The sequence below is a fragment of the Macaca nemestrina genome, chromosome 1 (assembly GCF_043159975.1).
Source record: "Macaca nemestrina isolate mMacNem1 chromosome 1, mMacNem.hap1, whole genome shotgun sequence".
In the NCBI taxonomy this organism is placed as follows: domain Eukaryota; kingdom Metazoa; phylum Chordata; class Mammalia; order Primates; family Cercopithecidae; genus Macaca; species Macaca nemestrina.
In genome coordinates, this window is record NC_092125.1 from 131972307 (window position 1) to 131977588 (window position 5282).

General features: G+C 38.1%; 1 pseudogene; it reads left to right on the top strand.

The window, feature by feature from the left end:
• The first annotated feature begins 3141 nt into the window (after positions 1-3141).
• On the top strand, positions 3142-3570 carry LOC105485480 (peptidyl-prolyl cis-trans isomerase A pseudogene; annotated as a pseudogene).
• Positions 3571-5282: the final 1712 nt, after the last annotated feature.

Below are 5282 nucleotides of genomic sequence, written 5' to 3' on the forward strand. Positions count from 1 at the left end.
GGGCATAATGTAGTAGTTAAGTGCATAGACTCTGGACCCAGAATGCCTGCACTCAAATCCCTGACTTGCTGTTTACCAACTCTGTAACTGTGATAACCTCTTCTGTGCCTCAGTTTCCTTATCTTTGAAATACAGACACTAACCAGACCTGCCGCAGAGGGCTGTTGGAATGATTAAATTAATTATTATTTGAAACCACGTAGAATACTCTTTGGTACCTAGTATAAACATGCTTAAAAAATACTTAATTTCCATGGTGAAAATATAATTTCCATGGTGAAATAATAAACAGATAACTAATAGATGTCTTTACAAATATAACCATATAAATTTGTTTTGTAGACATACAGAAATGTAATATCAAAAGCATGTTTTCCTTTCAGTGAAGACTTTTTACATTGTTCTTTCTCTTTCTTCCTCTTTCTCCCTCTCCACTACATCAGCAACTGCTCCCGTGTAAGGTAATTTATGTCAGGAACGCCATATGTTTCCGACCACAGAATTCTAAATAGGCAGACATAAGATTTATGTGCATACACATGTGTGGCATTCTTTTATCTTTGTTTTGCAAAAATTAAATTACTATGTACAATTGACCCTTGAACAACTCAGGAGCTAGGGACGCCAACCCTCTGCACAGTCAAAAATCCATGTATATCACCACCACCAGAAAAATATAAAAAGAAAAAAGAAAAAAATCTACTTATAATAGTTTTGACTACCCCAAAACTGAATTACTAGTAACCTACTGTTGACCAGAAGCCTTAATGATAACATAGACAGTTGATTAATACATATTTTGTATGTATATGGATTATATATGTATTCTTACAGTAAAGAAAGCTAGAGAAAAGAAAATGTTATTAAGAAAGTCATAAGGAAGAGAAATATATTTACTATTCATTAAGTAGAAGTCAACCACCATAAAGGTCTTCATCCCTCATTGTCTGCATAATGAGTAGACTGAGGAGAGGAAGATGAGGTAGATACCTCTGTCTCAGAGGTAGCAGAGGCAGAGAAGGTGAAGGAGGTGGAAGGGGAGGCAGGAGAGGAAGGCACTCCCTTGGTGTAACTTTTATTGAAAACACACACACACACACACACACACATATAAGTGGACCCACACAGTTCAAACCTGTGTTGCTCTACTGTCAACTGTATATCTTTTTCTCACTCAAACCAGTATAACTCCATTTCATCATTCAAATGAGTGTATCCTGGTCCATGGGGGCAGATATACCATAATTTATTCAGCTGTTCCTCAACCAATGAACGTTCATTTATCCCCAGTTCTTTTGTTGTTACGAACTCTGTATCTGTAAACATTATTGTTCAAATGACCTTACAGTCTAGTGGTTTCACCTCTATGAAGTAGATTTCTAGGAGTGAGTAGATTTTTAGGAGATTGCTAGCCTACATAATTGTTATTTTCTAAATAGAGATAGATGAAAGATCACTTGTTTAAAAGACTAATACTGTTGTCATTTCCTGCAGGAAGATATGCAAATGCTCATTTGCCTACATCCTTGCCACAGCAGGTCATTTTTGGATGGATGCCAACTTATGTTACTTTTTTCATAAAAATATATTTAATGAAAATGTACATGTAGCAAAAATACACAGATTATAAGTATACAGTTTGGTGAGTTTTGACACGTGTTTATACCATGTTATACCATGTTACCAACACCACGATCAAGATATAGAATATTTCCAGCACCCCAGATAATCTCCCTTGCAGCCAAACCCCACCCTCTGTAAGCAACCACTGTTTTGATTTCTATCAACGTAGATTAGTTTTGTGTGTAATTAAACCTCCTATAAATAAAATCATGTAATGTACTTTTTGGTGTCCGGCTTCTTTTGCTCAACGTAATGTTTCTGAGATACATCCCTGTTGTTGCATGTATCAATAAGTAAACAGTAGATAATCAGGGCTGGGCATCGTGGCTTGCACTTATAATCCCAGCTACTCAAGAGGATCACTTGAGCCCAGGAGTTCAAGGTTAAAATTTAAATGAAACAAAATGTACAGATTCCATATGTTCCATTTAGTTTTGACAGTTGTATACACCCATTTAACCACCATGCCAAATATTTCCATAATCTCAGGCTCTCCTGGTCCTTTGTGGTTCATTCCCATGCCACTTTACTCCATCCAGAGTCTGTTCTAGAGCTTTATACAAATGGAATCATAGAGTATGTACTCTTTATATCTGCTTTCTGTCATTAAACATAATGCTTTTTTTATTCATTTGTGTTGTTGCAGTTAATGGTAGTTCATTCCTTTTTATTACTGATTAGTATTTCATATAGCACAATTTGTTTCTCCATTTTCCTGTTGCTGGACATTGGTGTTGATTCTCATTTTTTAGATTTTCTGTATAACACTGTCATAAATTTCTTGTGCAAGTCTTTTTGTGGACATGTATTTTTATTTCTTTTGTATAAATACCTGGGATTATAATTGTTAGATTATAGTTTGATGTATAAATTTGTAAGAAAATGACAAGCAGATTTCCAAATGTAAAATTTTGTAAACAAGGTTTTTTATGTAACAAATCATGTTGTCTCCAAGTAAAGACAGTTTCATTTCTCCCTTTGCAATCACATGCATTTTATTTCTTTTTCTTGCCTTATGGTATTGGCTAGTGTCTCCAGTGCAGTGTTAAACAATAAGTAATAAAAGCAAACTTTCTTGCCTTCTTTCAAGACTTACAGTGAAAGAATTTAATATTTCTTTTAATTATTATTTCTTAAGACAGGATCTTGCTCTGTTGCCCAGGCTGGAGCACAGTGGCACAATCATATATCACCATAACATCAAACTCCTAGGCACAATCATATATCACCTAGGCTCAAGTGATCCTCCTGCCTCAGCCTCCTGAGTAGCTTGAACTACAGGCATATGTCACCACACTTGGCTAATTTTTGTATTTTTTTGGAGAGATGGGAGTCTCTGCATGTTACTCAGGCTGGTCTTGAATCCCTGGCCTTAAGCGATCCTCCTGTGTTGGCCTCCCAAAGTGTTGAGTTTACAAGTATTAGCCACTGTGCCCAGTTTGCATTCAATATTTCATCAATAAGTATAATGGTGGTTTTGCAGACACCACCACCGCCAGGAGTCCAGTACTACCCACTATGGTCAATTCCACTGTGTTCTTTGACATCGCCATCAACAGCCAGTCCTTAGGCCTCATCTCCTTCAAGCTGTTTGCAGGCAAATTTCCAAAAACAACAGAAAACTTTCATGCTCTGAACACTGTAGAGAAAGGATTTGGTTATAAGGGTTCCTGCTTTCACCGAATTATTTCAGAGTTTATGTGTCAGGGTGGTGACTTCACACGTCATTATGGCATTGATGGCAAGTCCATCTATGGGGAGAAATTTGATGATGAGAACTTCATCCTGAAGCATACAGGTCCTGGCATCTTGTCCACAGTAAATGCTGGACCGAACACAAACGGTTCCCAGTTTTTCATCTGCACTGCCAAGATTGAGTGGTTGGATGGCACACATGTGGTCTTTGGCAAGGTGAAAGAAGGCATGAATATTGTGGAGGCCATGTAGCGCTCTGGGTCCAGGAATGGCAAGACCAGAGAGAAGATCACCATTGCTGACTGTGGACAACTCTAATAAGTTTGACTTGTGTTTTATCTTAACCAACAGACCAATCCTTCTGTAGCTCAGGAGAGCACCCCTCCACCCCATATGCTTCAGTATCCTATAATCTTTGTACTCTCACTGCAGTTCCCTTTGAGTTCTGTCTTTTCCTTATTCCCTTTCTATGCCTAGCTGGATTGCAGAGTTAAGTCTGTAACTATGAAATAAAAACTAAATAACAAAAAAAGTGCATAATGTTATCTGTAAGTTTTTTATAGACACCCTGTATGAAAGTAAAGCATTTTGTTTCTATTCTATTCTTCCTTTGCAAAGGTTTCTAATTATGAATGGATGTTCTATTTTGTCAAATGCTTTTTCTGCATATATTGAATATAACTATCATAGTTTTCTCTGTTTTTCTTTTATGTGTGAGTTACACTGATTGGTTTCAAGAAGACCTTGAACTAAGCTTTCATTCTTAAGACAAGCTCTACTTGGTAATAATATATTATCCATTTAAGTCATTGCTAAATTTGATGTACTAATATTTTGTTCAGAATTTTTGCATCTATGTTCATGAGGAATACTCATCTATAATTTTTTTATTTCTTTGTTTTATTATCTGTTTTTAAAATTTCTTTGACAGGCTTTGATGTCAATATAATTCTGGCCTCGTGAAGGAAATTTGGGGCAGTTCCCTTCTCCTATATTTTTTAAGAAGTTTGCAGGCTGGGCATGGTGGCTTATGCCTGTAATCCCAGTCTGAGGGAGTCTGAGGCAGGAGGATCACTTGAGTCCAGGAGCTTGAGACCAGCCTGGTCAACATAGGCAGACTGTCCCTACAAAAAAATTTGAAAATTAGCCAGACATGGTGGCATGCACCTGTAGTCCCAGCTACTCAGAAGGCTGAGGTGGAAGGATTCCTTGAGCCCAGGAGTTTGAGGCTGCAGTGAGTTATGATTGTGCCACTGCACGCCAGCCTGGGCAACAAAGCAATAATCTGTCTCAAAAGAAAGAAAAAAAGTTTGTGTTATATTTGTATTATTTCAACTGGGCATGGTGGCTCACACCTATAATACCTGCACTTTGGGAGGCCGAGGTGGGAGAATCACTTGAGCTCATGAGTTTGAGACCAGCCTGAGAAACATAGTGAGACCTTGTCTATACAAAATAATTTTTAAGGCTGGGTGTGGTGGCTTACACCTGTAATCCCAGCACTTTGGGAGGCTGAGGCAGGCGATCACTTGAGGCCAAGTGTTCAAGACCAGCCTGGCCAACATGGCAAAACCCCATCTCTACAAATACAAAAATGCACATACAAAAATTAGTGAGGCATGGTGGTGCACATGTGTAATATCAACTATTTGGGAGGCTTAGGTATGAGAATTGCTTGAACTCAGTAAGCGGAGTTTGCAGTGAGCCAAGATCACATCACTGCATTCCAACCTGGGCAACAGAGCAAGACTCTGTCTCCAAAATAATAATAATAATAATAATAATAATTTTTTAAAAGTTAGCATGGTGTGGTAGCACATGTCTATAGTACCAGGTACTTGGGAGGCTGAGGCAGGAGGATCCCTTAAGCTCAGGAGTTTGAGGCTGCAGTGAGCTATGATCAGTGCCACTGTACTCCAGCCTGGGCAACAGAGTTGAGAACCTGTCTCCATTTAAAAAAAGAA